An 18,658-nucleotide genomic window follows, 5' to 3' on the forward strand; every position below is an offset into this window, starting at 1 on the left:
TCGAAAGCAATTTCTACACCCACTTTTCTTAAAGTTGGAGGTCAGTAAGGGCATCGAGGCTGAAGCTTTGTGTATGACATATGACAGAGATATTGTGTTAGCTGTCTCTTCCTCTATCTATGCAGCATGGAAACAAAGAGCAGAAGTGTACACACAATGTTGTATGAAGATAGAAAATGCCTATAAAGCTGTGGCTTGGCAAATTGACAACGTGTTGTTTTCTAGATCTCCCCAGCCTTGGCATTATTAGATATTGCACAACGGTGCCTTTCTGGTTCCTAGACAGCGAATCATGGTCAGCGACGGCTCGTGGAGGGAGTTACGGTGGGGCAGGAGGGTGGGGAGGGGGAGGGGCAGGGTGGAGGTTGCTAAAAACCGGCATATGGATAATTGCAGGTAAGTAAACAATTTAATTATTAAACGAATTTCGTAGTGCGCCTTGCATCGCAAAATGCAATGCAGTGCGAGCTACGAAATTCGTTTTATTAATTAAATTGTTTACTTACCTGCAATTATCCATATGCCGGTTTTTAGCAACCTCCACCCTGCCCCTCCCCCTCCCCACCCTCCTGCCCCACCCTCCTGCCCCACCGTAACTCCCTCCACGAGCCGTCGCTGATCATGGTATATGTCCTCCAACAAAAACCTTAGCACGGTCCCAACATCAACTGAAATAGCATCCATTCACCTTATGAAGTTATTTCAGAGACTAGATGAAATAGCCTGATGGGGAGATATAAGATGTTATGTTGCATAGTTTTCAACGTCATAAGTAGGTTGTTTCAGACGCACCTAAAGGTTTTTCAAATGTATTTATTTTTTATAAAGGGTATACCTTCAATCTGACTTCGATTATTAAAAACTTCTCTCTCTATGCATTTCTAGCATAAAGATGGGTTGATACTTTATCTCTTGGTGGCTGCTGCTAGATTCTTCGCAGGAGGATGAGCAGACATACTTTTACTCTAAGTACAACACTTTTACTTAGAGAAAAAGTTTTTAAGCCCATGCCCTGCTACAGGTGTTGCTGGTCCATCAATGGATGGGCAAAACGAACTAGCACTTTATGTTTAGCGTACTCTGGAAGGCCAGTCAACTATATCCTCAATAGGTCTTGCTATAATACTACTTCCACCCTATGTTCAGTATATGTTTGATTGTTTGCTAGGTTTACCTTCCTCCTTTTCAACCTAGCCATAATATTTTTTGCAGAAACACAGAGATTGCAGTAGTCGAGATGTATTGATTCAATTTAAGATTAATAATTTTAATAAATGCTATGTTGTATTTTGGTTAAATGATCAACAGCAATTGTTTTTATTGATTATTGGTTGTACTGCACCATTTTAAATTGAGGACATTTCATGGACTCATTGTGATTTTTGCTATGATAGCAAGTCTTAAATTGTACAATGTAATATTAATTGTTATGGCCAGTCTGGCTGAAAACATCAAAGCAGGAAGGGACATCTTCGTCCACAAAAACAATCATTAAAGGCATCTTCCTTTTTCCAGGCGTGCTGCATAATGCAGCATGCATAGAAAGAGGAAAAAAATGAGAAGAAAGTATTTCCCCTTGTTGCGCCTCCTTACGCCACCCCTGGGGAGGCGTAGGATTCTGACGCATTCCCAAGTTTACAAAATGTTGTAAATCTGGGAATGCATCAAGTTCCATGGATGTTGCGTGGGAACACCCAGCGCAACACCCAGGGTACGCCTTCTTCACACAGAGTTATGCGTGAAAGAGGGTGATTTTACATGGCCTTGTAAATATGGGGAAGCCCATTGCGATGCCGGTGCATCAATAAAAGTGATGCAAACATGATGCAATGAGCTTGTAAATAAACCCCTATGTCCTTTATATGAGGTCTTGCATCGCTTGCAATCGGTTATGTTTACGTGTGGCCCTGAAATATGAAGACCAATGTTGGACTGCATCATGCTGTATTAGTTTGGATCAGGAACTGAGAGAGCTGTGATATGAGTTCCAGCATTGAGTTGCATTGTGCTGCATCAGTTCAGAACAGGAGCTACGAGGGCTGTGATGCAAGACCCTGTGTTCAGTTGGGTCGCCCTGCATTAATTCTGATCTGGAGCTTTGAGGGCTGCGATGCTAAGTCCTGCGAAGAGTTGAATCACGTTGCATTGAATCGAATGAGGTGCCAATCGTGAGCTGCACAGTATTGCAATGTGAAGTCCTGCATTGAGCTGCATTGCACTGCATCAGATTTCTTCGAATCCATAGTAAGCCAGGGAGAAGTACAAGTTGATGCCAATCAAGGGACAAGGACCTGGGAGGCACCTCTTAGGGATCACAATTTACGATTCACTCGAGGCAGAGGCCAGCAGCAGGGCTCAGATAGGTCAATTTTCAGGTCCAGTGCAACAGATCAGCTGAGCAGTGACAGGGAGGCCACTAAAGCTTCTGGGTACCTGTAGCTCACACGGGACATCAGCAAATTGACCCTTGGAGTCAACCTAGGTAGCCATGGATCAAGATATGCAGGTCCAGTAGTCTTCCTTCTTAAAGAGGAAGGACGTCTTCCAAGTAGTAGGAAGTTCTCTGACAGCAGGGCAGTCCTTCCTCTGTACTTTCACAGGTCCAGGAGTGTTTTGAGAGTAGTTCTGGGGTCCAGTATTTTACCTGGTGCCATTCTTTCTGTGTGGGGGAACACCCTGTCCTACCCCCACCTCTGGTTCTGTAAAGTTCATCCATTCCCCTGTCCAAACTGTCTGGGGTGACAAAAGGCTCATGTCAGGTTCCTATGTGTGTGCTGCAGAGAAAGCCTTTTGAACTGTAAGTGGGGCAGATACAGCTTCACACCTAGCCATCCTGGCCATCCTGGCCATCCTGGCATCCATGCAGGATGGCCCATCCTGCCCACACTTAGTCCCCTTTGTGTCACTTTCTGGGGAATGCACAAACCCCAATAATTGAGCCATTGACAGTCATGTGACCCAGGGTACTAGTGGAACTTGCAAATTGTTCGGACAAGAAAATGGCAAGTTTAAGAATTGTGTGTCAAGATCTAACTATACCATCAAGGAGGATTTTAAATTACAATACATTTGAGGTTACACAGCATATCTCTATCCCTTCCCAATCCAAAGTTAACACTTATTAAATATAATAATGGAACACCATGATAGGCAATAGGAGAGACAGACTTGTAATGTCAAGATAAGCAATAAGCACAGATACGTAAGGGGAAAAGCAGGCAAGGGGAAGATTCAGGGGAGGGGGAAGGAGCTGGGGAAGTAGACAGGTAATGAAGGCGGGAAAGTGGAGGGGAGGGTGAAGGACACCGCATGGAAAGATACTAGGATTAAGGAAGGAATTAGCAGATGCAAAGGGGAGAGACTGTGGAGATTTGCCGACCAAGGGGAGTGTTTAGCCAGCTCTTCTCTACCTGCTGAAAAATCTGCCATTATGTATTTGGAAGGATTGGTGCAATCTGCAGGAAGTGGTCAGACCTTTGGGTGGTACCCTGCAGCCCATTGGACATGGGTGACCTCCTGCTTAACCCAGAGAAGTTGAAATAGGTATCTCAGAAGGGCAGAGCCCCTCTGTTCTTCTGCTTGAAACCTAAGAAAGCAAGACTGCCATGCTGGAAGTTTGATATGCATTTCCAAAGGCCTGCACTCTGAATACTGCACCTTCTGCACCATCTGAAACTACAGCCTTTGGATTACTTTGCTGTAAAAGGACTAAATAGTGGTCTCCCTGCAAGCTACAGGTTAACAGATCTCACCTGAAACATCTCCACCAAGAATCCTCAACCTGGAGAACTGCCAGTGGATTTGTAAGGGTTTTGTCCAGTGATTTGTGGGGACTGAAGTTCTCAACTTTCAAGGACCATCTTGGAGCTTTCAGACATATGGAGTGAGTTTGAGACACTTTGGGACCCTTTGGGGAACTTCAGGAAGAAGTTCCAGATGTTTGGAGAACTTTGGAGCAAATTTGGAAAAAAGCTCCGTAAGGGGACCCACTCAACCAGGCCAGCCAAGCCGCCTACCTTCAACCAATGCCGGCGTGCCATCCAGGTTTGTCCTGCTGAAAAGCTCCGTAGGTCCTACTTCCAGAGTTTGACCGGGAGTAGAAGAAATCTGAGGCCGGCGAACCCTCACTTAATCCGGCCTGATTAACAGCATCGAGGGACCCCGCGAGAAAAAGCTCCATAAAATCTTCTAAGTCCGAACGTAGAAAAGGTGACCGGGAATAACCGCAAAAGCCAAGTCGCCTGCCTTCAACCACATGTCAGACAGGATCCTTGGTTTGTCCCCCTGGAGTGCTCCGGAGGTAGTACTTCTGCGCTGGCCTGGATTGCCTCCTTTCTAAGTGAGCGCACCTTTCAGGTGCTTTCGACAGAAGCTGAATCTGCTGTCTATTCCTCGGCATATGGCGTCCCCCAGGGGTCGATTCTCAGCCCTCTGCTGTTTAACATCTATGTCAGACCCCTTGCTACCATCGTGGAGGACGCCGGTTTGACAATCTATTCGTATGCCGACGACACGCAGATTGTGTTATCTCTCTCCAGCAGTGAGGGCCATGAGGTCTCTGCCTTGAAATCTGGCCTGTCACACTTTGCTGCTTGGATGCATGACCATCTGCTCAAGCTCAACGGTGACAAGACCGAGTTTGTTATTTTGGGCAAGAATAAAGATCTGTGGGGCCCTCAGCATTGGCCCTGTGATATGGGTCCTTTGCCGAATCCAGTCCCTGTAGCCCGCAACCTCGGCTTCCTCATTGACGACAGGCTCTCTATCAGACAGCAGGTAACAAGGGTAGCTGCAATCTGTTTTTCCACCTTAAGATGGTTGCAGAAGATCCTATGGATGCTGCCTCGTTCTACTCAGAGAACTGTTGTCCAGGCTCTTGTGATCTCCCGCATCAATTATGGGAATGTGCTTTATCTTGGGGCCGATAAGGCCACTATAAATAAGCTTCAGGTGGTGCAAAACTCGTCAGCTCGTTTATTATGTAATGTACCCCAGAGATTTTCTGCAGCTCAGGCTCTGCGTGACCTTCATTGGCTTAAGGTCACGAATCGTGTAAAATTAAAAAGCTTATGCCTTCTCTTTAAAATCAGGCAGGGTTCTGCCCCTAAATACCTACAGAACCTGGTTCAAGTCTATAAGCCTGGTCGCACTTTAAGATCTTCCACTAGTGGCGATTTTTCTGTTCCCAGAATTAAACTGGCCAAAATGGGTGGCCGCTCGTTTTCTTATCTTGGCCCAAGGATGTGGAATGCTCTTCCGCCGGCCTTGAAAGCCGAGACTGATCTCCTCCCTTTTTGTAAAAAATTGAAGACCCTTCTATTCAATTAATCCCTCTGCACTGTTTGTTCTGTTTTGGGCCTTTTGCTTGTTTTTCTTTCTTTTATCTATCCCTGGCGCCGGGAAACCCATTGAGGGTAGCTGTGCGCAATATAAGTTTAAATAAATAATAAATAAATAATAATAATAATAATATGTTTGACCGGGAGCTTGTCTCAAGGCAATCCGGCCAACCCTCACTGAATCCGGACTGGTTGAGAGCTTCAGGTAAAAACTTTGACCGAGACCAACCATGAGGGATAGCCGCCCAGGACTCCATTTGACTTTGACCCGGTCTAACGCGACCAGATGTTCCAATAAGGTACTATAGGTTTCTATGTGCTATATAGTGCTAAATCTTAAAATATTCATATCTCCGGTTCCCTATATGGGATCTTTGTCGTTTTGGTTTCATTTTACAGATAAAAATATTTCCCATTTTTATCAATTGGTGTTGAATTTTTATTTAGTATTGTGTCTTAATTATTTACTGAAATTCTGTTTTTAAGTGCTTTACATACCTGTCCTTGAAGTTAAGCCTACCTGCTCGCAGCCAAGCTACCAAGGGTTGAGCAAAGGAATACTTTTCTAAGACCTATTCTGAGCCTATACTGTGTTAATGGTCTTCTTGTCAGTGGCAGATATCCATTTGCCCCTACTAATAATCTACTTTCTCACACTAAGTATCAATAAAAGAACTATGACCCAGCAAATTCTTTGTTTGTATAGGCGGGTCTGTCTCCTGCAACAGGAAATGCTCTAAAATACAACATGAAAAAGTCAAGAATTTTTCTTATGAACAATATTAGTCTTTGGTAGCTGTGATATTGGCCCAGTGTGAGCCCACAACAAAGGAAACCTACCAACTATAAACACTTCGGAAAACTAGACATCTGGGAGAATCCAGGGTAATATTGCCTCTGTGAATTCCACTACCTTTTCTTACACCAAATGCACTGCAACCATCAAACCGTTAAATCAAAGGCGTTTTTAAAAGAGAATGTTTCAAAACATGTGGGGATCAATGAAAGTCCTATCATACAGTATCCCCACACTTCTCCTAATAAGAACTGTATGCCACTTGTGTGGGTATGCTTGTCACCCAAGACAGGATAGGACCTAAAAGGCAAAGTGGAAACTTCGAGATGTACCCTTCAAATTACAAACCCAGACATTTCTGTAAACTAGACACCCAGGGTAGTTTATGATTGGTGTATCTTGTGTGTATCACAGTTCATTACTTTTACCCCGAAGGCCCTGCAAGTGGGAGTGAAAAGAGGTAATGTCCCTTGAATCCTTAAATTTCTGTATCAGCAACCAAAAGTGGGTAGGGGATGGATAAAAAAAAACGTGGTTTAGTGATTTCGGATGCACTCTCTCCCGCAGTAAGAGTGTTACACAAAAGTACCCAGCACACTATCAAAGTGTTATGGATTCCACTAAGAGATGATGAGACCCTGAAGGAACTAATTCGGATTGGGGGTCTTCATTAAAAAGGACGAAATCCCTGACCCACCAAAGTTACATGCCTCATCACCATGGTTTCCTCATTGTTACACACTGTAGCTCCCTTTGGAGCTCCAAAAGTGTTTGATGTTTCTTTTTATTATGTGTGCATAATAAACCTGGGAGAGGTGCTGTCAAAATCCCTGGACATGAATACATTTGAGAGGGGGACAGATGGAAACAACAGACTCTCCCATTTCCAAGAGCGACTCTCATGTTTTTTTTTACCTAGAGAATGGCAGTATGTCAACAGAAGTGAGCTACATAAAAAAATGGAGCCAGCCACACAAACCAGAGGTCTATAGGCTTTTTCCTTCCAGTGGTGGCTGATCATAAAGGAGGCAGGCCTTAATCAGCCCTCAAAATAAGGACAAAAGCTTTCACTTTCATTTTCTCTGGAAGGGATCAAGACCACCCCATTCTAAAATCTGTGCTGGTCCAGTGAAAAGTTTCCTGTTCAGAGAGCGATACTGAAGCAGGGATCCTTTGAGAAGGGTCAGAATTTGAAAGGAGAAAGAAAGGGGAAACTCTCCCATTTTCAATTTTGTCTATATTTTTACATAATTTTGCCCTGGGGCAGTATTATGCTCACCTGGCAGATACCACAATTAAAACAAGGATTGGCAAAGCCAATAGGTCTCGTCTACAAGAGGTATTGTCTTTGTCAATGTTGTTTGCCATGTTATAATATACTGCACTGTGGCTACTATGAAGCACGGCTGAAAGTCTTTTTAAAAGCACTATGAAATGGCCAGTGCTGGCTACGTCAAAGGGCTTTTTGTTTTACTAGTGGAGGGATGTAGGGCGAGGTGGGAAGCAACACGAACAATGCAGGGTATAGGAAAAAAGCGCAATACCAAGGCTAGCGCTGGTAGTGTGAGAGTTAATCTATTTTTATTTCCAGGGTTGGAGGCAAAATGGAGGGGTGAGGCAACACAGTGTTCAGGTGGTGAAGTCAACAAGGACAACATAGGTAGTGGAAAAAAAAATGCTATGACACAGCCACTTCATAGAACTTCTTTTTGTTATGGCACATGGGGGGGCAACACCAACACCAGAGGGTGGGAGGGGTAACACAACGCGGACAGCAGAAGAAAGGAGGGTGGGTGATAGCCAATAGAAGGAGCAATGTGGGTGAGGCAACAAAACATGGACAACGGCTAGAGGGAGGGCTGGCAAGGGCAAGCAACACAGATAACAGAGGGAAGGCAGGCAGGGGCAAGCAACACAGACAACAGAAGGAGGAAGAGCAGGTGGGGCAAGCAGCAAGGACAACGGAAGAAGATAGGGCAGGAGGAACAAAGAGGGGGAATAGTACACAAGGGAGACAGCTGAAAAACATGCACTGTTGTACAATGCTTGAACTCAAAGAAAAATGTAGCACCTAAAAATATGAACAGTTGAAGGACACACATAATGAGTCCATGCTCCATGGATTGGAGCATGGACACCAAAGTATAGAAAAGCTTCAAAAGTAATTTGGTCCCCAGAGAGGAGGCTGGGCAATATGCCAGGTGCTGCTCCACAAAAGTACACTCTCTGGTGGCCTAATTAAGTATTTTGACTAGAGGATTATGGCTGGCCATGATCCCCTAGTCAGAGTTCTTCCCTAGGCCGCCAGGGAATTCCTTAAGTGAAGAGCAAAATAAAAAGGGGAGGATCTCACTTTTCTTCAGTCACATGCTGGGAGCAGTCTTCAACAGGAGGTTTCCTCTTCAGACATGGACCACAAAACTCACCTGTCTCCAGCAGCTGTATCTTCCTCACAGATAATAACGCTGAAAAGTTCCCTGCACGCTAAAGGCATTAATCTGATGAGAAATGGACCAGAGACTTACATGGAAGCTCATCAACTTCAACACTCTGGTGGGAGTTTAAAAGGAAGAAGCCTTCCACACAAGCACCAAAGGCTCCCCAGTGGGAGGACTTAACATTCAAGTTTTTCACAGAGATTTTATATAAATTAATTTTGCCTATAAACAGCCCTTTGAAGGGTACATTTTTTGACAATTTAGTATTATATGTTATTGTGTTCATTTCTTTATTATTTACCTTATTGAGTTCAGATTTCAAGATTATAGTTCATTTGTTTGACATTTACAATTCTACATTTTATCTGCAAATATCTCTGAAGTCACTGATGCTTTGCAAGCAAGGTAGTCAGACCTCAGACCCTGTGTGATAGCGTAGTATGTTTAATGATACATTAAAAATATCATTTAAGGAGGGAGGAGCTTCGCCGGCGATCAAGATGGCCGCGTGAGCTCGGAGCTCCGAAGACCTCCCGGTCCTCCGCAATAATCCTGCTATCTATCCTGTCCCACGATGGTGGGAATCGACTGCTGAGTGGGTCCTGATGCGGCGCCCGCTTTCGGAATGAAAATCGGACATTCCTGGACTTAGTTAGCTCGACGAAGCCCGGAGGCTCCTCCCGTGTCATTGCACATCATTGAGGGGTACAGCGGTGCTTCCGCACGGGCGCCTCTTTGTCTGAGCTTAGTTCCACCGGGGAGCAACTCTGATAGCTGCATGCCCCACTACTCGGCCAGCGTACCGGACCCTGGTTTTATCATCGTGTGTGTGGCGCGCCTACCAAGAGGATCCTTACCCCTGCTGGCCGTCTGACCCGAGGTACCAACATGGCGGGCAAAGGAGACCTGGACAGAGGCAAGTCCCAGCGGGTCACCAAAAAACCGTCCCAGTCCCAGTCTACTATCCCGGAACGCTTTTCCCAGTCAAGAAGCTCGCCGGCGCAGGCGGGCTGCACTACTGACTCGAAACGGGATGGATCACCGGACGATTCTGCCATAACGCTTCGGGACGTTCTGGGTGCGATCACGGGAGTGCAGACGGAGATGCACGCACTCCGGGAGGAACTGTCCAGTAAGGTCGACTCCCTGAAGATCGATATGAACCTCATCAGGACGGACCTCGGGAAAACCAATGACCGGGTGAAGTCGTTGGATCTCAAGACGACTAGCCTGGTCACTGATGTGTCCGATATCCAGACGGAGATACGTGGCCTGAAATTGGCGAACGGAATGCTGGCGCGCCGACTGGACGAGTTTGAAGGCCGCGTGCGGCGCCAGAACGTCCGTATTACTGGGGTACCGGAGAAGGCCGAGGAGGACTCGGCTGAACTTTTCGTGGAGGAGCTGGTGCTTAAGAACTTAGCGCCGGGGGGCCTGAGTAAGTTCTTCTCGGTGGAACGGGCACACAGGATACCGGGGGGACCACCCAAGTCTGGCACTTTCCCTCGCCCCATCATCGCACGGCTCTTTAACTTCAGGGACAGAGACGCTATCCTGCAGGCGTCGAGAGCCGCGGGTCCTTTGCGATTCCAGAACTCAGACGTGAACTTTTTTCCGGATTTCACCCAGGCTGTGCAAAAACAGCGTCAGAGCTTTACCGGGGTGAAACGAAGACTGAGAGAAATGGGCCTGCGGTACTCCATGCTCTACCCTGCCAAGCTCCGCATCGAGCGGGACCACCGGACTTTGTTTTTTGACTATCCAGACGAGGTGGGGCACTGGCTGGATACCCTGCCACAGGAGCGACGCGAACCGGCTGACCAGACGGAGGAGTCCACCAGGGGCGCGGAAGCGCAGGAATGAATATTTGTTGCTTGACGTTCTGTGAGCTGGGTAGCCGTATGGGACTTTCACTTCAGACACTGCTGCTATGGTTTGACTCGTTTTGTCAATAATATAGGGGATGACGGGGGGTGATAGGATGTCTCCTTTCTCCTCTGTGGGCTTTTTGTAGGTTAGTTAAGGGGCGACAGGCACACTGCTAGTTGGGGTGGATTTTAGTCTTATGCAGGGGTGCAGGGTGGTGGGTAGTTGGGGTGTGTTTTTTCTACTTCTTTTCTTGTCTTATTCTTTGTCCTGGCTGAGGTCTTATTGCGCTGCTATGTTACTGCTGTGGGCGCCATTGCGGGCATGGGTGGGGGGAAGGGGGCGGAACGTCCCTGATGATGGGGGGTAGAACTCTTAACTTGTTAAGCTGGAATGTAAACGGGTTGGGGGACCGTATTAAAAGGGGTGTGGTGTTGCAAATGCTCAAACGTTGTTCACCAGATGTGGTTTTCCTGCAAGAGACCCACCTAGTGGGGCACACTTGTAAAGCTCTGACCAGACGTGGTTTCAAAATGGTGGCACACTCAGGGTTCTCTTCGGGATCACGAGGGGTGGGCATCATGGTGCGCATGTCCCTCCCGCTGGAGGTGGAGTCGGTGCTTGCGGATGAGAGGGGCAGATATGTTGCTGTGGTGGGCAAATGGGAGGGCCGCACGCTAGTTTTAGTTTCGGTTTATGTTCCCCCGGGGCTACAAGAGACTACTTTCAGGGATCTAGCTGGCGCCATTTTGGGTCTCCCTGAGGGGCTGCTGCTTGTGGGTGGTGACTTTAATTCTGTCATTTCCGGGGACCTGGATCGCTTCCCATCCAGAGATCTGCGCCCTTCCCAGTCCTGGCTGTCTGATTTCTTAGATTCCATGGGGATGGTTGACTGCTGGCGTCTGTTGCACCCCTCCCAGAGACAGTACACGTTCCTCTCCGGCGCCCATGGTAGCCTTTCTAGACTGGACTACGTCCTCACTCCGGCTGCCCAGGCGCAGTCCGTGTCCACTGCGCGCCTCCTGGCTAGGGGCATTTCGGATCACTCCCCGGTTTGGGTCTCCTTTGACTTTCGAACCCCCGTGTCCTCGCGGGTGGCTCCCATCAACCCTTGGTATTTTCGCGACCCGAAGACCAGATCGCTCCTGGCTAAGGCTATGGATCAGTACTTCGTCGAGAATACAGGATCAGTTGCCTCGTCTGTTTCCCTTTGGGAGGCCTTCAAAACTGTGCTTCGCGGCGAGGCCTTCTCCCTGATTGCGGAGGTACGCCGGCGGCGGGACGAGGACGTAGTTCGATTGGAATCTGACATTGCTGCATTAAACTCCCAGCTGGAGCTGGGCCCGTCTCCCGAGCTACTCCACGCTCTCTCCCTCAAACAGTCTGAGCTTCGGGCGACCGCCACTGACGCGGCGAAAGCCCTGAGCAGGGAGCAGCAAGGCAGAATTTATGACGCGGGTGACAAGGCTGGCAAGCTCCTGGCGTGGCTAGATAGAAGGGAACTCGCGTCCCGGGTGGTCCCGGAGCTGACCAGTGCGGAGGGCCTGTCCCTCACGGACCCGGCGGCTATAGTTGGGTCCTTCGCGGACTACTTTGGGGAGGTTTACGCCTCGGCGGACCCCCTCCCGGAGTCTGCGTCGGCATCCTTCTTGGAGAACATTGAGCTTCCCTGCCTCTCGGACCTCGAGCGCGACGATATGGATAGGGACCTAACGGTGGATGAGACGGCCTTGGCTATTAAATCATTACGCTCGGGCAAAGCGCCGGGGCCAAACGGCATCCCGGTTGAGCTCTACAAACTCAGGGCCGACGCACTTGCGACACCTCTGTTAAACATGTTCCTTGAGGCCCGCGAGGTGGGAGAACTCCCCCCCGACCAGCGGCTGGCCACCATTGTGGTGATACATAAGGAGGGGAAGCCTCGCGATCTTTGTCGATCCTACCGACCCATCTCCCTCTTAAACGCCGAACCCAAAATTCTGGCCAAACTATTGGCTAATCGGTTGGTGGGAGTGATCTCGGACCTGGTGCACCCGGACCAGTCCGGTTTCATCCCGCATCGGAATACGGCGCTCAATCTGAGACGGCTTCACGCGGTAATGGCGCGTGTCCATCTGCTCCGAGAACCCGCTGTCCTCGCCTCCCTCGACGCCACTATGGCATTTGACTCGTTGGAGTGGAACTACCTGTGGGCAGTTCTGGCCAAGTTGGGGTTTGGCCCCGCTTTCATCGGCTGGGTCCGGCTGCTGTACTCCGCTCCAATGGCCAATGTGACGGTCAATGGTCGGTTGTCTGCCTCCTTTGCGCTGCACAGGGGCACTAGGCAAGGCTGCCCGCTTTCCCCGCTCCTATTTGCCTTAGCACTTGAGCCACTGGCGGCCTGGATTAGAACGCACCCCGATATCTCTGGGATACCGTGGTCCCCGGGTTTCGAGGACCGGATATCGCTCTATGCGGACGACATCCTTCTGTACCTCTCCTCTCCATGCCACTCGCTCATAATGGCTTTTGAACTCTTGCGGACCTTCGGGACCCACTCGGGCCTGGCGATCGATTGGTCTAAATCCTCGTTGTACGTACTGTCCGGAGACACGCCGCGCCTCCCCCGTGGGTGCTCAATTCAGGTGGCCCAGCAGGGCTTTCGGTACTTGGGCATCTACGTGTCGCGGGACTCCCGAGCCCGGTACTCGCACAACCTCCTCCCGCCGTTGGAGCGACTGCGCCGGGACGTCGAAGGCTGGAAGAAGTTGCCGATCTCCCTGATGGGTAGAGCCGCGCTTTTTAAGATGATGGCGCTGCCGCGCTTCTTATATGCCCTGCAGAATACACAAGATCCCGTACCGGCGAAATACTTTACTGATATCGAATCACTGCAGCGGGCGTTGCTGTGGGATGGTAGGCCGAGAATCTCGTTGGCTAAGTTGACTATACCAAGTTATGACGGGGGCATCGCCCTACCTGACGTGAGGCGCTACTATTGGGCGTCCCAGCTGGCGGCAATCAATCATGGCCTCTACGGCCCGGCGGTCAACCCGGGCTATGCTATGGATCGGTGGCTAGTGGGAGATGGGAATTACTATAGAGCGTTGTACTCCGGATCTCTGGATCGGAAGCTGACAGGTCCCACTATGACGATGGTGCGTATATGGCGCACAGTTACTAAAACTCTGGGCTGGCATAATAAGGTTACTATGGCCACCCCGCTGTTTGATTCGGATATACTGGGGAAGCTGTGGCATACTAAGGGCTTCGACAGGTGGGACACCATTGGGATTTCCAAGGTGGGAGACATGGTGGCCAGAGGACGGGTCAAGTCGTTTGAAGTGCTACAGTCTGAACACCAACTGGCGGCGACGGAATACTTCCGACACGCCCAGCTTAGTCATGCCCTCTCTCCCTATGTAGTGGAAGGGGAGCCTATCCCTGAATCATCCCCCCTGGAGGATCGGGTGCTGGACGGCCATATGCCGGACAGCGCTATCTCCCTAACGTATAAAAAACTTATTAATGTACGAGTGGACTTGCTGGTGAGACTGAGAGAGCTGTGGGTGCATGACGGTATAGAGGTGGATGACGAGGAGTGGCAATCGGCGATCTCCTCCCCTAGGGAAGTGGCCATATCTGCACGGCTCCGCCTGGTGCAGCTGAAGATACTGCACAGAGTGTATGTCACCGGCCCAAGACTTCTACGTATGGGGCTTTCTATGGACGGCATGTGCCGGCGGGGGTGTGGTATGCTTGGGACCTTCCTGCACATCATATGGGAGTGTCCGGATGTGCCCCGTTATTGGAAGCGTGTGCATGAGGTTATGGAAGAAGTGACTGGTGTGGCCCTGCCGGCAGAGGCCCGGAGATGCCTCCTTAACATCTGGGGCCCGACCGACTACAATGTCGGACAGACCCGCTGGATCACCCTGGGCAATATGGTGGCTAAGAGAGACATCGCCCAGAAATGGGGTGCGCCTGCTCCTCCCTCGCTCAGCCTATGGGAAACTGATATGGACTGGTGCATGCTGCGTGAAAAGACGGTGTATGTAGCCAGGGGTAAACCTAAAATGTGGAGATCTGTTTGGGGTGCCTGGAACACTTATAGAGGTGATATTTGCGACCCCCCCGTTGAACTTGATCCCGAGATCCAGCTTTCCCCGTAGTGCCCTCTACCTGTGGCTCCAGATTGTTTATCCTGCGGTACTACTTCCCACATGCCTCATTGTTGTCATTGTCAGTGTGTTACCTTGGGTGTGCAGCCCCCGACCTCCTGCCGCCACGCAAGTCCGCTGAATCTGTATTGTCCTCAGCCTACCCTCTCTTCCCTTCTTTTTCTCCTGTGCCTCTTGCACACTTCTTTCTCTTGGCCTTCTGGGCCCTTTTACCTTATGGTTTATTCGTTTCAGCTTTGATGTTATTTAAAAATTAAACCTGATTGCTCCTGCTTCCGATATGGTACATGACCTATCCTATTGCCTTAATGCTGCCTGGCCTCCGGGATGTATGGCTGAATAGCGGTGTACTTTTTCCTATAAATAAAGGTTTTCCAAAAAAAATATCATTTAAGCACAGGTCTTTATCAGCCTCATGGAGTTTATATGTCGTGGGCCAAATACCATGGATGGAAATAGGGAATATAACATGAGACAGAGAATCCAAAGGGCGGCAACTGTATCTAGCTGATAGGCTTCCTAGCAGCCGTACTTGTATTATCTTTAGAGGTTCTTGTTGAAAAGGTGGCACAGCTGTCGAATAGCCACATGTCCTTAGTGCGACTTGGGGCTCATAGTTTCATGTTCCCCATCCTAAGCATGGGATGTCAAATCCCAGCTGTTGGAGGAAAACAGACGAGTGTCTGAAATACATCACCTGCACAGAGGCACTTGAATACAAATATTTTTTCTGGAGTGTGGTTCATGTATGCTGTATATTTGTGCCCGAAGACAACAATAAGAGATGTTTTAATCATTCTAATTGAAAGAACTTACTACTCTCTATTAATAGTAGAATTATGGGCCAAAGACGTAGGACTGGTATGCATCCCCAAGTATATACCACTGGCTGACATTAATTCAAACATTCCACCCATCACTTTTTTGTTTTTCTAATTGAGACACCCTAAGTGTGATGCATACACCGAGATGTGAGTCTCCTTCTCACTGTGACAGTGTATACATGCACTCTGTTTAGAGTAGCATAGTGGGCAAAAAAAATATTTAATTCAATGAAATCCTAGCAGTTACCTGGGATTAACATTAATTGAAGCATTCCATCTATCACTTTTGTTTTATTCTTCTACATCCTACACACAGGCACACTTTTGAGTTAAAGATCTTTGTAAGAAATTGGGTTTCTGGTTGGCTAGGGTATGCGCCTAAACTAGTCACCCACCCACCACTCTAGTCAGATAAATTAAGTTACACACCAGATATAACCCGTGCGCACCCTCTTATAGCTTGACGCAGAGCAGTCAGGCTTATCAACATAGGCAAAGTGTAAAGCGTTTGCTCAACAAACACACACACTACCCAGTGAATACACCACAAAAGAGACTCCACACAGGATTATATAAAAAATATAGGGGGCGATTCACAGAACTAATCTGAGACAAAATCCTAAACTTACTACTTTTGATATTCACAGAAGCCACTTATGATTTTTGGTAATCTTATGATTTGTGGCTAGGGCCATACTTTCCGGTTAGAGCCGTAATCTCTGGCTGGGGCTGGCTGGGGCCGGATAAAGTGTAATCAATGGGCAGGGTTGCAATTTTTACAAGAAGGAACACTTGGAATGTGTGATAAATGGTAGAGGAGGTCATGAAAACAGTTTGGGCAGGGAAAAGGGTACAGCCAGACACTACATCATAACTCAGAAAAGTTTTCTCCTTTGCATGATGGTACATACAGTGTACAATTTGTGCTCCCCTCAGTGTTGGCTGCACAGCATGAGTGTATGGGTACTGCCTGAGTGAATGGATTAGTGCATGAGTAGTGCCTAAGTGGAAGGTTTGGTGAAAGGGTAATGTCTGGGTCATTTGATGAGTGCAAGTATGATTGCAAGAGTAATGCCTGGGTCATTGGATGAGTGCATGTGTAGTGCCTGAGTGAATGGATGTACATGAGTACTGTCTAAGTGAATGCTAGAGTGCAAGAGTAGTGCCTGTCTGATTCCATGAGTACATGGGTAGTACCTCAGTGATTGAATGAGTGTATGGGTAATGCCTGACTGGAAGAATGGGTGCAAGGTTAATGCATAGGTCATTGGATGAGTGCATGGTTAGCACCTCAATCAAAGGTGGAGATGGAAGAATAATGCCTGGGTGATTGCATAAGTACATGGGCAGTACCTGGGTGATTGCATAAGTGCAGGGGTAGTGTCTGAGTGATTGGATGAGTGCATGGGTACTCACTGACTGACTTTAATAGTGCATGACTAATGTCTGGTTGCTTGGATGAGTACATGGGTAGTGCCTGAGTAAAAAGATGACTGCAACAGAAAAATGCCTGGGTCATTGGATGAGTACATGCATAGTGTATCACTGAATGAATGAGTGCAGAAGCAGTATTAGAGGTGATTGAATGAGTTCAACAGTAGTGCCTGAGTGATTGCATGAGTACATGGGTAGAGCATTGCTGATTGCATAAGTGCAGGGGTAGTGTCTCGGTGATTGCATGAGTGCATGAGTTTTGCCTTTATGAAAGGAGAAATGCAAGGATAATGCCAGCGTTATCCTATTAGTGCCAAAGATGTGCTGCAGAGATTAGATGACAACATGGATGGTGTTTGTGTGAAAGGATCACTACCTGGCTGATGACATTAGCAACATAATGAAAGTTTTTAAATAGTGTAAAGTATCAGCATTATTTTTATTAGAAATAAATAACATAACAGTGTTGACTGCACAGTCAACACTGAGGGGAGCGCAAATTGTGCAATGCATGTACCAAGATGCAAAGGAGAAAACATTTCTGGGTTATGGTGTAGGTCTGGCTGTACCCTTTTTCCTGCCCAAGCTGATTTTCATGACCTCCTCTACCATTTATCACACATTACTAATGTTCCTTTTTGTAAAAATTGCAATCCGGGCCATTGACAACACTTTATCCGGCTCGAGCCAGAGAGTACGGTTCTAGCCGGAGAGTACGGTCCGGGTGCGGAAAGTACAGTCCGGGTGCAGAAATTCTGGCCCGATTGCAGACATAAAGTTAGGAGTCATAAGTGCATTCTGTGAATACCAAAAATCGTAAGTGCCTTCTGTTAATACCAAAAGTAGTAAGTTCAGGATTTTGTACAACGATAATGCTTGTATATTTTTCTAGATTTATGCTGTTAAAGCCTCACATTACTGACATCACATAAATACTTTGCAAACTATGTAATGGTCCGGTGTTACAATGAATGCACTTAATTACTCATAGAAAAATAATCAGCATGAAGTTACTTCTTCGGATAACATTCATATGGTCAGTTTCAGTACTATTCTTGTGCTAGCAGTGGAGGCACTTGTTCACAAGTAAAACAAAGAGGATTCCACTGCTCCTTTCCTCAGGAACAAATTATGAGCAATAAACAATAGGGAGCCCGGTGCTTGTGGAGCTAGCACTTGTCCAATGAATTAAACAATAAAGATTGGTGCACCCCCGTTATGACTTAGCAAAATCCCATTGGGGATTAACAGCAGATATGGCCATGCTCCACCAAGCACTCCAGACAACTTCCAGGAGAACAATGGCCTACTGCCACCATGTTTCCATGGAAGGTTTCAGATCCCTCCTGACCGTAGACTCGTAACCCCCAGTTGGCTACTTTACACTGTACCTGTCAAGGAGGCCACCGGGATGAAGGAGCTCTAACATGGGGGTAGGGGTGTTTCCACAACGAGCTGTAGCGTGGCTCTAAGGACTCTCTGGCCTGCGACAGGGGGCTTTCGCGGCAGGGCCACCAATGTGCTGATTAACCGGGCTGAAGTGGTGCTGACATCACATAGACATTCCATGTCTCCTCTGCAACCAGTAAAGCTAGGAGGTGTGTCAGGTGAGCTGGAGTCCCAAGATGCAGAGATTCTTGTTAAAAACCCAGAGCACGTAGTTGAACTTCATGTTGGTTCTCTAATTTTCAGGAGGTGCAAAGTTGGGCTTGTTGTATACCGTTCCCTCTCTCCTCATATAAGACACAAGGCGCGCAGCATGTGCTGTCCTAAGAGGAAAAAGGGTGCAATAACCAGCGCT

The 18,658-nt window shown here is 47.9% G+C and overlaps 1 protein-coding gene across 1 annotated transcript in view; it reads left to right on the plus strand.

Moving 5' to 3' along the window:
• Positions 1 to 18,658, plus strand: part of MYOM3 (myomesin 3) — a 387,718-nt gene that overhangs the window by 111,850 nt on the left and 257,210 nt on the right. The window lies entirely within an intron of this gene.

This window comes from Lissotriton vulgaris, chromosome 2_1 (assembly GCF_964263255.1).
Source record: "Lissotriton vulgaris chromosome 2_1, aLisVul1.2, whole genome shotgun sequence".
Taxonomy (NCBI): Eukaryota; Metazoa; Chordata; class Amphibia; order Caudata; family Salamandridae; genus Lissotriton; species Lissotriton vulgaris.